This window comes from Pelmatolapia mariae, linkage group LG10_11, assembly GCF_036321145.2.
Source record: "Pelmatolapia mariae isolate MD_Pm_ZW linkage group LG10_11, Pm_UMD_F_2, whole genome shotgun sequence".
Taxonomy (NCBI): Eukaryota; Metazoa; Chordata; class Actinopteri; order Cichliformes; family Cichlidae; genus Pelmatolapia; species Pelmatolapia mariae.
In genome coordinates this window covers 39,995,386-40,016,290 of record NC_086236.1, presented here as the reverse complement: position 1 = coordinate 40,016,290, position 20,905 = coordinate 39,995,386, and the positions used below count along the sequence as shown (strand labels likewise).

Sequence of the window (20,905 nt, the reverse complement as noted above, 5' to 3'; positions counted from 1 at the left end):
TGGCACCTGTGGAAGCAAGAGTCCAAACGAAGTGGATATGCACAGAGAAATAAATGACTTGGTGGATTTGATCTGTAGCTGTGTGCTTCATTCATTCTGTCATTCTGTGAGGACACTGCAGTGTTTCATTGTTACATTTCTTTGCATGATCAAAATCAGCAGGTTTGCTTTAAAGACAGTGGAATGTGCATGACTGGCTGTTTTACCTTTATGGGGACTATGTTGCCATTGGTCATTGGCCCTGCTTAATCTAAATCCTAATAATTAAGGGACAAATTAAGTTATTATAACACATTAACAGTGAACACTGGGCCTTTGTCACCTCTTCTGAAATGGGAAGAGGACACATCAACTTTTATTTCCTAAATAAAAACTGGTGAAACAACATTCGCCCCTTGTGTAAAATTAAATGCAATCAACATACGGCGTATTTTCATTAAATGTCAATTAAGCAAAACATATACTATATGTTTCAGGCAAAATAAATAAATAAATAAATAAAAAAGTGGATAATTTTATTTGAATAGTTTCAAATCTGAGGAAAAATGCAACTACTAAAGTTAATGCAAAAGCAAATGAACTGAATTTATATAGCATTTTTTTTAATTAACTAGCAAGCATGTTGTACACGGCAGCTATAAAAATATTGTGGGCTGAGTTCACTGCCCAGGAACTTAAACTAAATGCTGTGCAATGCCACAACAGTGTGTCACCACTGTAGCTTTTATACTAGGGTGTATAACTATTGGATATTCTTTTGCTCAGGGGCCCAGGGGCCAGAATCAGTCGTCGAAGGAAGGGTATTCCTTCCTTTTGGACTTTTATTGCTTTTCCTTTAAGTAGAGACATCTCCCACAGTTATTCATAGCACACCAAAGTAAGTAATTAATACATAAACAATTAAATTACAGAAAAGTTCCTGTTTTTTCACTATTTTATCTATTATAAAAATTACTGGCTGATTTTTTTTACACCTTGTCTAAAAAAACAATCTGCTGTACTATTAAAAAGTTTCAGTTTTATAATTACAGGACAGTCTGGACAATGAGCTAACAGAACTGTTTATGTAATTTTGCTTATTTCCTATAATGTCATGCTGATAGAGTTCTTTCATTAGCTACAGCAGAATTTATTTATCTATCATGTCTCTTTCCCTATAAGATCGCCAGGATTAAATGTTCAAATAAACATCTGTAGACTGAGAAAAAGGTAACTTTTACTGATCTAGCCCACTTAATATCAAAGTAGGGTTTACTATATGTAGCCCACAATAAAAATAGAGTTGGGACACCCCTGTTCTATACGTTATTTTTGGCTTTTAACCCTCATCATTGTTTACAGCCTCAAATTTGTCTCTAACCTTAGGCAATGTTAAATTATTTTCCCAATGTCTTTCCCCTCAAGAAGGTCTGTTTTACCCCTACCTTTCTCTACAGTATGATGACCTATATCTCAGAAGGGACCATGTGAAAGACATCTACCATCTCATTTTAATGCATGGAATCTGTGTTATAATAATCATCACACTTGTTCATCATTAGTGACTTTTCAGACCCATTGATAAACCTGTTTCAGAAAACACTGCTAACAGAGCTCCCCACACAAAAGCTATAGACTACCTGAGAGAAAAAAGGAAGATCTTCTGTTGCTTCTACCTTTTTTTTTTTTTTTTTTTTTTAAATCTGTAATCAATTGACATATAAATATAACTAGAGTCACATTCAAGCCATTTTCTGTTGCTGTTACAAAATTAGACACAAGCATGTTGTCTGAGGTTCTTTGTGTCTTTGTTCAAGGTAATTACAGGCTGTGCATTTGTTAAATATGAAAAGTATTTCAGCTTGTCCCTCTAATTCCCAGCTGTGATAGTCATATTTCAGTTGACCTCATTCTTGTAAACCTAGTGACCTTTTGACAACATTTAATTAGTTTTTATATCACTTTTACAGCTTTAAAAAAAGTGCTTAATGAAAAATGTATTTGTAATCTTGCTGTAGCTTGGAGTGAAGCACTTGGCAGGCTCTGACCATTGGATGCTGGTTTACAAGAAGTCATTTCTAATGAGACAAATAATACATTTTGCTTGAAAAAAGATATCTCCCCACCACAAATAGAGCTACAGATCTGGAAAAGTAACACTGGTTACCTGTTTGGCTTGAAATAAACTAATCCTAAATATTTGTTCATACATTTGATTAGTAGTTGAAACTTTTGCCTTTCAGTGTAGTCAGTGCAAAAAAACAACTTCTGCTCTTTTTCAGTTTTTTTCTGATTTACTCAGTCGTCTCTTGAAAACATTTAAGCTGGACAGAAATTTCAAAAACTGTAGCACAGATTTCCATATTTCATAATGTAATAATTAATGCAATAATGTTATATTTTCATCTTTAAAGTATATTTGTCCTTAACTTTTAGAATATACACCTAAACATATATACATAAGCACATAAAAAGGGCATTAATAGCTTTGTTTGTATCTCTGTGTGGAGCATGTGATGAACTGGTGAGCTGTACAAGGTGTAACAGCTGTCATAGGTGCCACCTATGACAGTTGGGATACAGCCCAGTCCCACCTTAACCCCCCACTGCAAAGTGGTTATGCTTAGTTAGGTGGATGGACATATTATGAACTCCCTATCACCTCCCAAGAGGTGGTATGTTTTATGCATTGAACTTGAGTCCTCCTCCACAGACCTTGGAGTTTGAAAGTTCTGAGAAATATTTTATTTGTTCCAAGGACTTTGATTGTGTCTAAAATACGCTGGAGCCACTCTTCCAGTTTGGGTGTTTTAAAGCTAAGACTGCCATATCCCAGCTCATAGCTTATGGTAACTGCTGTCTGGGCCTGATTTGGCCAGATTTCACAACTGGCAATATAAGGTGGACCTGTAAGGCAGCCACACTTACTCCGGATCAGCACCGCCAGTCAAGGTCAAAGGTGGTCTACAGCAGCGGTCCCCAACCCCCGGGCCATGGACCGGGACCGGTTCGTGAGACGTTTGGTACCGGGCCGCGAGAGTTGAGGCCCGGGTGTGAAATTTATGGTTTTCAGGTTTTTTATTGGTTTTTTTGTTATCGTTTTAATTGTTTTTATCATTAACTCGGTTTCCCTGAGTCTTTTCCCGTGTGTTATGAATAAGTCTTCTTTTTAGTGGTATCAGTACTGGTTTTATTTTGTTGTATTTATCCGCAGCACCTTAAAGGCCATGAAAAAATTGTTGGACATAAACCAGTCCGTAACGTAAAAAAGGTTGGGGACCACTGGTCTACAGGTGAGGGGCACATTTGGGCCACAGATTCATTACAGAGTTAGAACACCTTAAAACATAAGGAGGAAAGTACAGATATGTTTACTGCAAAGTAGTATTTACTTTTAAGGTAGACTAACAGTTAAAGATGAACTACAGAGTATCAGTTATTGCCAATTCCCAGATGCTGATAGAGGACTAAAACTAAAAGTTGGGGGTTAAAAGTGGAATTTAGAAGTGTCCACAGGGTAATGACACCCTGTGACTGTGTTTGCACATCTTCATTGTTGATAACAGCAGACATCAGGACACCTCAATCCCAGCATGTCCTCCCTGTAATTACCACTAGTAGGCTGAAATGAATGCGTCACCCCAGCTGACAACTGAGTTTCACTGGAAACCTGTCACACGATTCTCAGCACCGCTTTCCTTTCTGTCTTTGTCATCTCTTTTTCTTCTGCCTCTATCTATCCCCCTGCAGTCGCTGTCTATGCTGCGCTCATTTTAAACGCCTGCGGCCTGTTGGTGTGATTCTTCAGCGCAGAAGTAAATAAATAAATAAATAAAATAAAAAAATAAAATAAAATACCACAACACGCCTTTAGGGCACAATTACCCAATGCCAGCTACTATTTGTGGAGTTTTTCCACAATCATTTCCTGAGGGAAGGGGATAGAAAGTCCACACAGCACATCCCTCCCCCAAGTAATGGATTTATGATACCCTCTCAACCTTCCATATGGACCCATTGGCTAAATATACATAAACAACTCACACATACCCCCCTGAGCACCTCCTGACTCATTTAACCAAACATGTCCCACAACATACAGGCATTTCACACAGGGTCATGCACACTTTTAATATTCAGTATATAACACTGACGGCATTCATATAAAATCTACATTTACTTGACACTGTATGAGATTCGTTGCCTTCTAACATCTCACAAGTTTGTAATTTATTTTGTGATATTTTGTGTTGCACTGTTAACTTCCCATGTCTGCCTCTATTAATAGTAACTTATCTTCTGCCTGAAGCATATTGTTAATTCTTACTGTAGTCCTTTGGCTCTTTCTACTCATATATCTGAGCGTGAAAGTCTAATCTTGATCTTGATGATAGTTGCTTAAAAAAGATACTCCAGGGCTTTGTCACTCTTCAAGTAGGACATTTTTTTCTTGACATTTGATTTTGCAGAAGCCTGTGGCTCACTCCACCGACACCATTGGGCAGAGGAGCAAGCAAGTCTTGAGAAAGTATGTGAAGCATTGGAACTGACAACTGGCTGAAATATCACTCACTTTTACTGAAAAATGTTAAACACTATTAATAAAGATATTTATTGCTTGCAGCTATGCAATCATTTACCCCTACATAACAAATATATGGCGTGGGTTTATTTTTAGCTCTTCCCCTACAGGTATGGCTGCTTTCATTGACAGGTACTAAATCAGTTTCACATTTTTATTTCATATAAAAAATTTTAAAAAGTGAAAATGAGTTGGCATAGGCAGTGTAAAATCAGTGGCATATCTTCAGGTTCTGAAAACTGATGCCAATATGAAAGCACTTAAACATGCATTCTTTCCACTGGCCAGCAGGGGCAACCCAGAAACGTCCCGAGGCGTCCCATAGGAACGCTAAAAGTGACGCTCCCAGCGGTAACACGGTTCCAGGCGTGTATTCCAGCCCTAACCCTAACATTAATCCTAACCTTAACCACAACCTTAACCATATCAGATAGTTCTTTCCAAAGTGATTCATGATGAGAAAGTAAAATAAATGTAGGGTGTACAAATAGATGTACATGTGTAGATTCATTCCAAACAGTTCTCATGTTTCCAAATGCGTAACATACAGACGGGTTGTAAGTTCTTTTAAATTTATTTTTTCATTTTTGTAAGACAGGGTGTTGTCCGTGATATGGTCACTGGCCACATCCATAGCTGACATGCTAGTTGGATCCACCAAGACGGAGACTGTGGAAATGTTCAGACTTCATAACACAACATCAGTAATCAATACGTGGTTAGTATTGGTTTTTGTACTGTCTGTGTAAGTTGGTAAATATATTTGAGTGGACATACCCAAATAAAGTCTATGAAATCTGGGAATAGACGAGTTATGCAGCAAGAAAGCTCAAACCTGGGGCTCCTACAGGCTTCGGGGCACTTTGCCCTGCTGGTAATAAGGCCTTGCCGATGCTTAATATCTACAGTGAATTAATGGATCTTGAGTGAGAATTTGTGCATGGCTTTGTGTGTGTGTGTGTGTGTGTGTGTGTGTGTGTGTGTGTGTGTGTGTGTGTGTGTGTGTGTGTGTGTGTGTGTGTGTGTTATATCACTCTGTGATTGTGTGTCCCTGATGGCTGGCCAGGGTGTACATGGCTGATTACACACATTGACAGGCCCACTTCATCAATGTATAGTGAGCCTGTGGCAGCTACCTGCACCCTTCTTTTACTCACAAAGCACTTTCTTTTTACAGTGAGCTGCGTCTCTGTTTCCTGCCCCAAACTTTCAGTTTCTCCGTTTTTACAAAACCCTTATTTTGGTCCGTGTGTTATTTCTGCTACATGACCCTACATTAAAGTAATGGGCTGTGGTATTTTCATTGAAATTACAGTCTGTTTTGCTGCTCTTATGCTGATGGAAAGTATAGCTAGCTCATAAAACTTTTAACATTTGGTGTTCTGAAAATGGTTCTTTCACCAAGAAAAATCATTGAGTGTGCAGCAAGTGAGGCATGTTGTTTCCCATTTCTTTGGCAGAAATGAAAGACTTGGGTAGTTAGCATGAGCAGTGGCTGAACAGACAGTGAAAACAGTGCCAGCTGCAGAAACTCAAACTTCATCAACATTAAAAAAAAATCTAATCTGCTCATTCAGCACAGGCAGAGATGAAGCATTCAGAGACGACTCCAGAGAGGGCAGATGGTGGAGAGGGTAAAATAAAGGCCAACAACAAAAATCACTTCCAACACATTCAGTCTTCATTAGACACCAGAGAAGGGGGAAGCGGGACAACAGATTCTTAATTTGGTGCCTTTTGTCACTTTTTGCCCACACGGTGCTCTCTTTGACCTGGAGTCATGCTCACGACTGCAATTTGATATTTTGCTCCACAGAAGGTTGGTGTCTAAAACTCTGGGGAGCCAACAGAGCTGTCACTACTGTAGCTGAGATCAGAGGCACACTGTTTACAACACTGATCAAAAAAGAAGGCTCTTTTCAATATTGTTCACCTGTAAATGCAAATTTACAGCATATTTACCCCTTCAGATTAAAAGCTGTGTTTGAGTCTAGTCGATTTGATTGGATAGACCAGTGTTGTATGGCAACATTTCAAACAGGTAACGTCCCAGGTGAAACAAGACTTTAAAGATGCTCCTGGCTACTGAGGCATTGAAAGCTGTAAATGTCCTCAAGGGAGAAAAGTGGGCAGCCAACAATTTTCTGGAGCAGTGAAAATGACCCTCTGGAGTGTCTCCTGTCTACTGAGGAGCAGCTGGTGAACCATGCAGAGATGTAATAGCTCAGCAGATTCTCAGTGGAATAGCAGACACGAGCAGTTTCTTAGCCAAGATGTTCTTTCAGAGAAACAGAGGAGTCGCTGTTGACTACCATTTTTCTATGTGTATTTTCAATTTACACTTAGATTTCAAGGTTGATTTCTTTCTCTTCTTTCTGTAGTGTGTCTCTTTCACTGCATAAAAGCTACCAGCCACACTAGCTAACATGACCCAAAGGAGTCTATCTCATATAGCCCCCAATGCTAATTCTCTGTTATTCCATGTTGACAAAGATAACTGATTGATTTATTTTTTGATGAGCAAATTTCAGGAAAAGGGCATGATTTACGGAGGATTTAGAATCGAACCATCCCCAAGCTAGGTTCCTTCTGGTTAGTGATAGCTAACACAAAAAACTGTGAGCTAACTAACGTTGTGAATATGGCCTGGGTTTTACTAAGTATCTGTATTTTGCTGAGAATATTTATAAAATGAACATTTAATATACCTGACCTTTATTTTACTTTTAATATCTTTTTTAGATAATCCAGTATGGTAAAATATAGCTACTAATTATAGCACGCTAATAGAATATTACTAAATAATATTAAATGTTACAAAAATTTAAAAGCAATTAATAAATTTGAATCTTTAATGAAGTCTTTTCTGTTTCTAGCAACCAAAATATTTAGTTTATGTGATGTTTTTTGTATAATTCTTTTCTCATTATCATGACGCCACATGAATCCTCAATAACATACGTATACAATAATATGTAATACACCAAGCTGTTCTGGATGATGCTAGCTACCACAGGTGCACTTTACCTGCAGGTGCCATCAACAGTTTTACAGATATTTATGCAGAGAGCCTTTAACTTAGGACTGTTGGATCTGAGATTTTTATTTACAAATGATCTAAATCACATCCCCCTGAAGTCTAGGGTTGTTAAAACACACTGACTAACTAGTCACTGAACATGACAACAGCTAAGACCGCCAGTTTTACACGTGCTAATGGAAAACTGAAAACTGTGTGAAGTGTTGCAGGGCACAAAACAATAACTCTATAAGAGCTTTAACAGTTACTTTTTGTTGATTGTTTTGGTTTCCAGCCTGCTCTCATTAACCTCATGTCAAATGGCAGATGGCTCTGAGAAAATTCTCTTAAAAAATGTTGCATCAAACATCAGCAACATTAGAGACTAGCTGCTAAAACTAACAGAGTCTTCAGCAGCCTTAGAGAATCATAGTTCACCAGCAAGCTGGTAAAGACCAAAAACACACACACAAAAAAAATAGTAAATTTGCGTCTTCAAGATGAATAGATGAATTCTATTCACGTTACATAAATTCAAGTTATTTGTTAATGGCCTTACATGAACTATTTGCAGTTCTGTTACCCCAGGAATGTGTCCAGGAAATCATGACTATGCCTTTTTTTTCAGATCAGTAGCTGTAACAAAATCATATACATACACATGCTATTTTCATCACAATTTTTTCATATTCACAGTCACCACATGCCCTAAACTTGAAAGCATCTGGCCTCATATCTACAGGCAAGACAGGCAAGATGGTTAAGAAGAGTCAGGGTGACCTTTTGGCTCCATTGCTGACAGCCACTATTATGGACAGGATTAGTAGGGAGTATATCAGAGGGGCAGCTCAGGTTGGATGGTTAAGGGCTAAAGTAGGAGAGACTGAGCTGGTTTGGACATGTGCGGCGGAGAGATACTGGGTATACTGGGAGAAAGATGTTAGCTGTTCAGTTTGACAACACTGTGTACTTTATTTTACGTATTTTTATTGAGGTAAAATGAAATTACACATTTTCTGGTTCTTACAATTGTTCACATTTGCAGCTGTGGTGAACTTACTCTTTAAAAATTATTTTTTATTTTACAGGTCGCCAGTGTTACTAAATTTTATTTAGTTAGATTTAATCGCTGTATTCCTTATTTTAAGCCAACAAAATAAATAGAGTAGATTTAATATTTCTGGTGTTGGTACTTAAAGTTAACCTTATGAAACCCTTAAATATCTCTACAAGCATAATTTCACAAATTGCTGTTTGTTTATTTTAAAACAATCTTACCAGTTTGTTCTCAAATTTGCATTTTTTCTGAAAGACTGTGGTCTCGTTGGACGCACTGGAGTTAATGTGAATTGTTCAGGGAAAACAGGAAAGAGCTGCAGCGAGCAGCTTTTACTGTAACAGAAGCCGAGTCTATAGCCACTGGCTGTACCATCCCTCAGGATTAAATCTCCCGTTTCTTCGGGACGGAAGTGAGACAGTAGCAAATAACACTCTTCTCCCACTTCTCTTAAGTCAATGACCTGAAAAGACCTACGATAAAGTTGTGGAGGGAAAGAGGGAAAACACTGAGGGCCACAGACACTGAACAGTTGACAGAGGCTATCACTGTCAGAGGATACATGCTGACCCACACCATCCATCACACAGAGAGGAGAGCAGAGGAGAGGAGAGGAGAGGAGAGGAAAGGAGGGAAGAGAAGAAGAGCTGGAAGAAGATGAAAGGGCAAGGGAGGACGAGAAAGCAGCATTAAGAGCAATGGCTCTCAGAAGAAAAGAGCACAGATGATCAAAATTTGAGAAGAGAAAACTTGTGAGGTTGAAGAGGGAGATGATGAAAAAGGAGGAGAGCTAAATCAAGCACTATAGATCTAAGAGAAAAATGGGGAAGAGGGAAAGTAAAGAAGTAAGACAAAGGAGAAGAGAAATTTAAGAAGACAAGAGAGGAAAGCAAAGAAAATGAGATATTTGTACAAAAAAAAATTTTGTGGGGGAAAAGGACAAATTGATTTATAAGAAATTAAATAAGGGAAAATAAGTAAATACAAAAGTGAAATAAGAAATGTCAGTTATTTTGCGCTCTTTCAAACTGATCTAGCCTGTTTTCTTAATTGTCTTTCTTAGCCCACTGTTAGCTCCACATGAAGGGGCATAACAGCAAATTAACAAGTGCTCAAGTAGACAAAATATGCTGAGCTCAGTATCCAACTGCAGCATCGTGTAAGTGCAGTAAAACAACATCGTAGATGTAATGAGGTGAAACGTGGAGGGGTCACAAATAAATGCTTCATTTCAGCAGAGCTGTTGTACAGCACAGCTGACAATGGCAGATTGGAAAGTCAGCGCTTTAAGGCCACATGTTTTCCATTTTGGAAAAGACAAAAAAGTTTCCAAAGATGACAAATTGCTGCCAGATGACCTCTAAATGTGTGCTAGGAGAACTTGTGCGCTTTTCCTGTGCTGTAAAACAAAACAAAAAGGTAAAAAAAATATGTAATTTCACAATATTAGTTAATACTGTATATATCAATATGTGAATTTTGATGCAATGAGAAAAAGATATCAGTAAATATAGTTTCTATGATTTTACATAAATGTATTTAATTGTTTTCACCACAAAAAAAGAGTACAGCATTTACAGGAATTAATACACTTTCCAAATAATTACTATAATTTCACAGAGTTTTTTAAACCATCTGTTTAAATTATTGACAAAAATTGGTAAAATTAGAGAAAAGTCAAACTCATAGAAATGCCTATTCTCTATAGATTTATTCTTAAGATATTTTAAAAAGATACAATAAATATTAAATGCATGGATAATTTCATATCAGTTAACACATATGTTTCTAATTTTCCAAAATCGTTTCATACATTGTAGTTCTGGGCTAAAGGATGCTGGGCCTTTGTCAGAAATAGACTCCATGAGGATGGCATAGTTTGGTCAGAATAGAGTGGGATAGCTGGGGTATCATTTTATTGTATTAAACTATTAATATTGATTAAATGAACAAGATTCACATGAAATGACATCACAAAACAGGAGCATAAATCTAGTGTAAATCTAAAGCTTTAGATATGAGAGGTGGACACAAATGTAAAGATGATATTTTTCTAACACGAGAGCTGACTTTAAGCATACACTAACATATCCCACACATGAGCTGGGACACTCTCTGATTGTCCTTTATGTAAAACCCTTTGATCACGAGGACTCGTAGAAGAGACCTGAGTAAATTGAATCCAACTTGAAACTTGTGACCTGCCTTAAGCAATCATGTAACTTGAATTTGCCTACTTTGATGCTGTGGACTCTTGCTAAATATCCTTACATTAGTTCACATCTAAATTACACTTTGGAAGCCATCCTTTCCTCTCGGTTTGTTAGGATTCCTTACCCCTAAACACAAATAATACTGGCACGAGCTACAAAAAAAAGGAGAACCATCACTCGAGGTCAGACCTTAAAGTTCGACTTAAAGGAGGTTTTAAAACAGAGCAAATCTTCACTGAAGGTAAAACTACTCTACAATGAACTCTCGGATCAGATGTCAGATGTAATAAATAGAAATATAAACGTTCAAACAAGGCAGGAAGAACATATTTTAGAAATCGTCTACCTCTTTGTTTGTTTTCTTATCGGCCTGACTGTTCAGCAAATAGCCAATGTGCTGTACAGCATCAACGTGAAAAACAATAGCGCTGCTATTCAGTGCTGCGTAGCTGATCCTACATCTGGAGAAGTGTGCCGTTCAGTGGGGAGAGTGGTAATAACCCTGATTAGTTCCAGTGTTGATGGCTGCTTGTGGAGCTTCCAGGGGAGAGTTGAATAGAGATGGAAATCAGGGCTTAGCTACGGATGATTATCTAGCCACTCCAGATCAAAGATTTCCCTCTGTCTCATCACAAAGGATGAAGAAAAGATCATTTCATCCCATGCTGTGAAACTACCTGTGCCTGTTTTCTTGAGATATGCTGAAAAAGATCAGCAGAGCTGTCTGCATTTAAGCAAACAGACATCAGACACACGCATATGTGCAGACATATGATCATTATTTCATATGTGGCTATACAAAATGAGCCAGAGAGGTGATTTATAAAACAAAACGCTTATGAAAATGCTTCTGAGACTACGCATGGAGCTATGATTATTTAATGAATTAATTAATGAAGTGCCAGGACTTTGGAAAGTGCAGAAATTGCAGCATAATGTGTTGATAAGAACTCATATTTTTAGCCAATAGGAGGGTCACACTACTGCTGAGAAAGCTGTGGAGGAAGCAGAGTGAACCATCTGTGAATTCACAAGCAAGGTGTCTGTATGTGCAGTATGTGCGTGGGGGGGAAATGCCATGAACAGGCCTACGTGCATGTGGCTCATTTCTGTGGCATTTCTTTAACTTGCAGCACGACAGAGGGAAAGAGATGCCGTGGTCATGAAGATAAGTTGGGCTTCTTTTGAAAGCTTGGTCTGTTCAGTTATAATGAAGCCTTTGAACATTCAGCTAATACCTGCAGATTTTTGCCAGAAGCTTTTCTTCACATTTTTGTGATTTCCTTTTGAATGAAAAAAGGCATGCATTGATTAAAACACTGAAAACAGACATTTTAAGAATGAGCCACATATGTCTGAATTCCCGACTACCCAAGAGGTTAAACCGAAGAAATAAGGTTGATAAAAACAGAGAAATATTGAAGAAACCGATGTTCTGATTTCACAACGTCCCAAAGTCTCAGAGTGCAAACAGAAGCCTCACATTATAAAATAATATTCAAACCCCAGCTTAATGTCTGAGCAGCTGAAAATTCAGTTTCAAATCAAACTGTGACACACAAAAAGCATGTCCCATTGTTGTACTTACTTTTCACATGTGGGATGCTACATTTTTTGCATATATGTTGATGCAGTTGGGTAACAATCTCAGTATGTCCAAAGTCCACGTTCTCCATTGGTCCATTATGATGTTTTGTGTTGCCTATTTAAGGCATCTGTTTGTTTTTTGTTCTTTTTTTTTAATTAGTGGAAATAAAATGTCCAAAATACAAATTTACATTAATATATAACACTAAGTTTGTTGGATATTTGTGCAAATTAGTAACTACGCAGCCATTTAATCATTTCTAATTTGCATATTTAAAAATATTATAAAATAACTCTTTTTATGTGAGAAATCAACTGTGATATCACCAAATTCTTTTTTCTTTTTTTTTTGTTAGTAAAAATCTACAGAATCTTCAATTCAGCAACACTTACTTCCAGAAATTGCATTTTTATTCATTTACACATTTACACACTTGGATAATACCTCATTAGCATACTTAAACATATAAATTCAGAAAAAATGATGGCTTTAACACAAGTTATCAAGCAGCTCTGACCTGAAATGACTAAACAGAAAAAACTCTCATGCTAAGCCTTTAATATTAATATTTTTTTATTTTTACACTATCTATCTGTATGTGTGTGTGTGTGTGTGTGTGTGTGTGTGTGTGTGTGTGTGTGTGTGTGTGTGTGTGTGTGGATTAAACAGAGTCTGCTGGGTCTTTTTGTCACCACAGGTTTTCCAAGAAGCAGACTGAGGTGTGAAGGTGTTTCCTCTGCTTCTCTTACACACTTGCTAACATGAAGATAAAAATAGCAATCAACCAAGAGAATCGTGCTAATTGAAGACCTTAGCTCACAGCTATGCAGTGCAGATCCAACATACTGTAACTGCTACTACACAAGGGTTCCACCAATATGGGCTGTTAACCAGAAGTCAAATTGAATCATTTTAATGCCTAAAACAAACAAGGTCTAGGGCGTAGCACTGGTCTGACTTTACCCCCAGTGTATGAAAAAAACTGCCCATCTTTCTAAAACAGCTCCTGTATTCATGAGCAGCATGTCCTTTAGGACAGAGACACTGAAAGTCACCTCAAGGCTACACCTTTTCCAGAGAGCTGCCTAAATGTTTAAAGAGCATGAAGCCTAAAAATGGAAAAAGTCTACTAAGATTCCAAAACTCATTTAAAGGAGAGGCCTGCCAAAGGAAGCAAGAAGAACAAACACTGACAGGACAGAATGCCACCATGTAGCTCAGCATTATCTGAAAAAAAACAACAACCCAAAACTGTTCTGTTCTGACAGATAAGAGGAGTCTTTTAATCTTAAATCACACTGAAAGCATAGACTGAAACAGACACATAATTAGACAACTCCAGCATGGCCTTATAAATAACTGGTAGGGGGTGAACCTATTACTGCATATAAAGAGATGTCCAACCAGTGTATATTAATGGCAGTGATGTGTTAAACATTTGCTACCAGTGTTGAATCTGCGTGGCACTTTTTCAAAATGCACCTGAAGATTTCACCCTGTGAAAAAATGTGTTTTAATGTGTTTGGATGAGAGGGAAACATCTTCAAAAAATGTAAAAAGTAGTCCAGTCGCTTTAATGCAAATTCATTTGAATTTTTAAGTGTTTAAGAAAGCATGCAGCAGCTGGTTTGGCTTGCAATGTTAAAATCTACCAGTTATTCAGCCTTTTGTATATCCTGAGAGCTGCACTTAGTTTCTTTTGACTGGATTCAAGGACAGACTGAACTTGTTCTTGTCTAACTGTAGCAACTGAGGAAGTGCCTCCAATTACAGAGGATATGCAGTGTATAATCATGTCATCATTAACATTCCCAATAAAATAAATCGAACCACGTACAGGTCCCTGTGGTTGTGTTTTATTTTACTTAAATATAGTTCATCGTTTCAGTTGCCTAACCTAATCGGTCTCCAGGTCTTCAAGTTCTGATTCTGCAAAAGTGAGGGTTTTTTTGTTTACATTTCATTTTCACTTAATTAATTTTGCTTTTGTTTATTGTTTGGTTGGATTTAGGCACAAAAAAGAATTCACAGTTTACTCAGAAAGTCCTCATCAATTTTTTTGGTGGCTTCCATAGTCGTGAGTCTCTCCCCATCAATTATATAACTAATGACCTAAAAATAAAGAACACCAGGACAGTCAGCTTTGTGTTTCACTTAGACTGAAGCCTCAGGTGCCCTTAATCTGTTTCAACAACACTATCCTCAGTGTGAAAGGCAGTGGTAAAATCATGCTGTTGCTTGTTCAGATAGCTCAATACTCTGAAGCCTTCTTTCTTTGGAATGGTGAGCAGTGTCAAATGCCTTGGATAAATCAATAAACCAGTACTGCAAAACATGCTTTCCTAACCAAAGACTTAATTATACCACTGACCGCCTTTAAGTCTGCGGTACCAGTACTATGCTGTTTTCTTCTCTCTTTAGTTCATTGCTTATCCTCTTTGGTTATTGGAGTTTAGGTATCTGCCATTTGCCCTTGACTGGGCATAGTACTCCTACTACTATTATTATTGTTAGTAGTAGTAATCATAATACTAATAATATCACTAATATTAGTAGTATCATTGTGTCATTTCAACACGCACTTTTAAAAAAACTCAGGAAATCTACAAATTTGGTGACCAGTGCACCGATGCTGACCTTCGTGGTATAAAGAGTGAAGTTTAGTTAAGTTCAGTTTTGCTCTTCTGTTCTTCAGACACTTGTTTACAGACAACAGATACCTCTTCCTGCTTTTACACCTCAGCACAGGAATGATTAAGTGATTACGACACGCTGCCTTTGCTTTAAAGATGGCTGTCATTCTGTCTGTAAATGAGCAGAGAAATAAACAGGGGTACAGTGTATAAACACTCATCATTTAAAAAGCAGGACTTTTCTCACCCTGAAAACAATATCCAATCACACAGTCTGACAGTCTGTGATGTTAAAACACTTTGCACAGCAGCAACAATTATGACCACAGACACAAATGTGAAACAAAACCAGCATAAAAAAGTGATCGCCACAGTGATTCTGCTTTAGACACATGAATAGAGGCTGTAGCAGGAGACTGCTTCAACAGGCTTGTTACCTGTTAAAGTTCAGGGTCTGGCTGCTTGGGTCAGCATGCACTCAGCTTTCACTCTGGGTTCTTGGCTAGCTTAGGATTAGCATGCTGCCTGTGCAAAGAACCAAAGTTGTGTTAGCAGCATAATGTGGTTGTTTGTGTTCTGGATGCAGTTAAAAAAAATAAATGTCCATATCCACACTTTAAACTGTCACTTTTTTTTTCTGTGAAACGTGAACTGAAATCAGCTGATTGCAGCACAAGTGCAAGAACCAATAAGCAGGATCGACAGGCAGACAAGTCCAAGGAATTGGACTACTGGTTTTCTGTAAGAAGCGGTTCTCGATTCAGATCACAAACCATGCTGTTGTTTTGGTTTTTTTCTCATCATTTCAATACATCACCAGTTGAAGCTTTGCAGAAACAGTGCAAATATCTATCAAAATAATATTTTACAGCATCCTTTTATGGTTTATATCCAATTTATATTTTGGTGCTAAATTTAGGTGCAAAAAGTAAGGTGATTATCTCCCTCAGAACAGGCAGACCCCACCACATAAAACGGAGTCTGTGACTGCATACCCACTGCTTGTCAAAAGTCATACACTGAGTGTATGCCTGCTCTAAGTTTTTATTTAGTGTGCTTGTTTTTGTCAGGAATCATGTACAAAAAAACATTGTGTCTGAGAAAGGTGTCAGTGCCAGCATTTGGCCTCAAACTAATCATCAGACCACAAAGCACACTGCCATGACCTCCAAGCTACAGCTACACCTACCTCCAAGTCAGCCAACTATTTTTATAAGCCCTGCTTCACACGTTGTGTTAAGTCAGTGTGGCGGTTACATGGTTGTCAGCCAGTTCCCCCTTCACTCTCACACTCGCACGCACACACACATACACATTGGCCAAGGCTCATTAAGCTCCTTCCCAAGCTCCTCATTTTGTCCCTAATTAGGGGAACCAATGGTTTTGCAGGATCTGGTCAACCTCTAAGTCACTCCAAGCAAAGATATCCTCCCCACAGTACTGTTGAGAAGCCATTAGAAACTTTCAGGACATTGGATGCTGACATGTGTGACTAGCCTGTCATTGCTGACTGATTGCTGTGTATTTACTCCAAAACGTAATGGGTGTCACACAAAAAGTGATCTGTGGAGCTCCGAGGCAGCAGAAAGGCACTGTGTGTCTACGTCACACAGCTCTCTGTCTCTAGTTCGCCTTTAATGCATCTTCTATCGTCCCACAGACTGTCTCCTCGTCACCCATCTATTCATCTCCCCTCTCAATGGCTCCCTCTGTTCCCCTCGACTCACTATTTCCTCTTCATCCCTCTGATGTCACAAATTCAGATATGAGCTTCTCTGATAGAACACACACCCTTGGACACTGCAGCTTTGTTTGAAAAGACAGCGATCAGTGGATGCGAAGAACTAGGGAAGGGGAACAAGTCGACAGTGCGGTTATTTTCCAAAGCTGCAGGAGACTCTAAAATGCAGAAACAAAGGAAGACATGTAGGCTAAAAAAACATGCATGAATGCTTCTGAAAAGGCCTGCGTTGTGTTGCTGCCTTGTCTCATCCCTGTGGCTCGGAGCCAGCCGTGCCTGCCAGGGCACTACTGTTGAGTCTATTTCTGTTATCTGCGCTCTTTCCCGCGAAGAAGAAACAGCTGACCGCTAATATCGCTACCTGGGAGGGGGTGGGACAAGACTTCTCAGACCTGGCGCTGTCTCAGAAATACATATGCTTACAAAGGATCACACACTTGGCTCTCGGCTGAGTTTTGTGGCACCTGTTGGGAGGATTTGTTGGCACAGTCACATAAACACGTACTTGTCTTTTAATGACAAAACCAAAAGAAAAACACAGTCAGTGTTTGGAAGGTCTAAACAACCATTTTGTTTCTTTTGTAGTTAAACTGTTTAGTGGAATTAATTCTGTGTTGACATATGACCCTCAATTCTGCTTCTTTGCCCCTGTAGTGTACGGAGGCCTTTTCCTGTTAAAAGGTAGTTCTTCCTCTCCACAGTCACAAATTGCTTGCTTTGTTACTAACCCTTTTTTTCTTCCAAACCTTGACAATCAGGGCACAACTAATAATGATTCTAACTGACCCATTTAAAAAAAATCCAAAAAGTATATTTTGCTTTTATCCAATCATATAGTTGTGGCAATGGTTGGGCGTCATTGGCAGTCATGATATAGACCTCCCAGGGTTATTAACCTGAGCCAACAAATTTAAGTCATCTGAACACTTAACTTAAAAATCAAGAATAAGAAGAGGTCAAAATGTGTTAAAACAACAACCATGAGATTTTGGAGAATGCAACATGTCTTAAACAGACATAGTGGCATGGGTTCAAAGTAAGGTTTGGTGAGCTTGGAGGGGTCATGGGCTGAATTAAAGTCCCTGACAGTGATGGGGATTTTACATGTGTTAAATGCATCAATAAAGGAGAGCAGAGAGTTGAGTTTAAAATGATAATGCACAGAGGACACTTGCAATCAACACGGCAAGGGTGTATTTAATATAATGTGACCTTTTCAAGCCTACTGTTTGCATCTGACCTGGAATGCATACGCAGCATCGGGCTTTTCAAAGCCAACAAGAATTTCATTATTCTGAGTTCTAATGGTGTTTTATTGCCTTAGGGCTTTTACACAATATCTTGTTGAACAGTTATTGATTCAAGCTCAGAAATGTTGATACAAATCTTTCATATTAATCGCTGAGTTCGGATATTTTCATGGGTAGAAACAACATTTCAGTATAAAACATATGAAGGTGCAAAGCCTTCAAGAATTCCCAGTATCAACAGTTTTTTGGCTGTTTTTCAATAACGTCATTCAACCTTAGATCACTTGTTGAGATGCCACACTTTTTTTAAATTAAAATATACAGTACAGTTTTTCAGGGACAGGGAACTTATAAGGGTGGGGGTTATATGTTCCCTGTCGTGTGGTTCATGACTTAAGTCTTATCCGAGGATGGGCTGTGTTTTAGAGCGCCCCCCATTAGTATGATGTGAAAAATTAACATGTCAGAGTTTAATATTTTGATATCCAGAGAAGAGCAATTATCACTTTAACTATTTTTAAAGTAAAGGAAATCCAGTGATAACGGTAATAATAATAATAATGCAATTTCTGAAGTTTTACAGAAACAGCATCCGACCATTCATGCTGCATATCCAAGACTGGACATTGCAGCAGTAGCAGAGATGAGGGAGGCTCCTTGCACCAGAAGGGGACAGTGAATGACAACCCATTTTGTTGGCAAATAGGACTGCTGGCGGTCAGTGAGTGATAGCAGGCTGACTGCCACAGAGATGGGCTCAAAGTGCTCATGTGCCTGCGTCGTCTCTGCTTTCACCTCTGCTAGAATTTCACCCTGCTTTATCATCACCTATTACTAAACACAGTTTGAGCACATATGTTGTGTTTTACTGCAAGTAAAATCCATAAAGCATAAAAAAGATTCATTATTATATCCAGGATTAAAATTGGCTCGAGGAAACAAATAGGCTAGATGATGTCAAAAAGGGGACGCAGATGATTAGACCGGTTGTGTCTTTATTCATACCATAATGTTAAAAGAAGGCAGACTCCAGTAAGCACTGTGGATAGGTACAGGGGATTTTGTTTTTGTTTGTTTGTTTGAAAACATTAATGTCAAACTCAAATCACTGACAAAGCTTCACACTGCTTTGGAAATGCATAAGATTTGTATTTCAGCTGGTGGTTCTAACATCGCAGTATCTACAAATGCATTAAAAAATAACACTGAGAATACGTGTTCAATAACGCGCGTGTGCAACGAGTCAAGTAAAGTTAAGCATATTTACAAAAAAAATTTATTTTGCTGAGATTAATCGTCAGAATAAGAGCTGTCCTTACTCATTCTCGGAATTCCCTAAATGAGGCTCTGGCTCCAATTTAACCTCTGTGAATGAGCGACCAGTTGTTAAATTACATGGAGATAAGTGGCGGTTCCTCCCTAGAGGAACGCGCCTTCTTCCATCCTCTGGGGCTCACCAACTAGCTCAGACAGCGACTGTCCACAGCGGTGCGACTCCCTGAGCGCAGCACGGTTGGGTGTGACTTGAGCATACAGCGCTACCCTCAACTACACTGGACAGTACAGGGGGTTGCAACACACAATAAATCTACAGGTATTTTGCGAGTTCGGTATCTTTTTTTTTCTTCTTTTATTGTGGCAACAAAAAAGGGGAAAAAACGCCTAATGTGAATTCACAAAACAAAACAAGAAGCGCACACACGTCGAAACTAGCTGTGCTGATGACATATGTGTGCCTTAAACTTCATAGTTAGCAGCAAGAGTTATATGTTTTTAAAGGACAGAGAAAGATTTTACCTTGAGCAAGTTACCAGTCCTTCTGATGCATAATGACAATGGTCAGAGCTCGGTGCGTTCACGGGGGATTCGACAATTCCAAAAGACGGTAAGTCCTAAGATAAGTCCACAAAACGTATGATAATGAACGGAAATCTCTTCCTATAATGAGCCCAATACATGTGACGTTACTAGGATGAAGAGGAGGTTAAAACTCAGACAGGAGTTCTGAATGTCTGCTAGTTCCGACTGCGCGCCCAATGCACGAAACAGGTTCAAAAAATCCCGACTGCCGCTGTTATTTTCTTACATTGTTCCCATAGATAACGTCCCCCGCTCTTCATTAACTGTGAAAATAAAATCCTCTTTTTAAGACAGTGATATTTTACTTAGTTAAATTCCACAAATTCTATGATTTCCTCTGAGAAAAAGTTATTCTCCAAATCTGAAATTCTCTCTCGTCCGCAGGTCGCGCAGCCTTCCAGGTGAATGTGATCGCTGAATGGAGCGGCGCATCAAAGAGGGCTCGCGCGTGTCTCGGGAACCGCCGTCCCCAGCTCGCGGCTCTGGAGCGTCCTTGCCTGCCTGTGTGTCCGCGCGCAGCAACAGCCGGATTCCTTATTTGGAAGCCCGGGGCTCGCGCTGCAGTCAATGGTTTGAAATTGTACTAACATGACTTCCAGGCAAGTCTTTCAAAATAAAATAGATAAATAGACGCGAAAACGTTGATTGGATTAATACACACGCGCGTGTGTGTGTGTGTGAATGTGTGTGTGTGTGTGTGTGTGTGTGTGTGTGTGTGTGTGTGTGTGTGCGCGCGTTTGTGATGGATGTTTCTGATGTATGTGTGTATGATATAAGTATTCTTAAGTACACTCAAAAAACTACTTTACTGACTTTACTTAAAAAGTCACAATTATTTTCACATTCCCAAATTGCATTTTCAATACTGAAATCCCAAAACACATCTTGTTTCTGTTGCACACTACAGCTGTACCTTTATAAAAAAAATTTTAAATCCTACAATAAACTGAGGTTTCCCCATGGGAGTGCTTTTATATTGAAGG

The 20,905-nt window shown here is 38.7% G+C and overlaps 1 protein-coding gene across 8 annotated transcripts in view; it reads right to left on the bottom strand.

Annotated features, from left to right (window-relative positions):
• adgrb1a (adhesion G protein-coupled receptor B1a) overlaps positions 1-20,428 on the bottom strand; it is a 197,634-nt gene extending 177,206 nt beyond the window's left edge. For all 8 annotated transcript variants that reach the window (XM_063488506.1, XM_063488504.1, XM_063488511.1 and 5 more), the window contains exon 1: positions 19,860-20,428. The gene's annotated coding sequence lies outside the window, so the exon portion shown is untranslated. The remainder of the gene's footprint in view (positions 1-19,859) is intronic.
• Between the last annotated feature and the right edge of the window lie 477 nt (positions 20,429-20,905).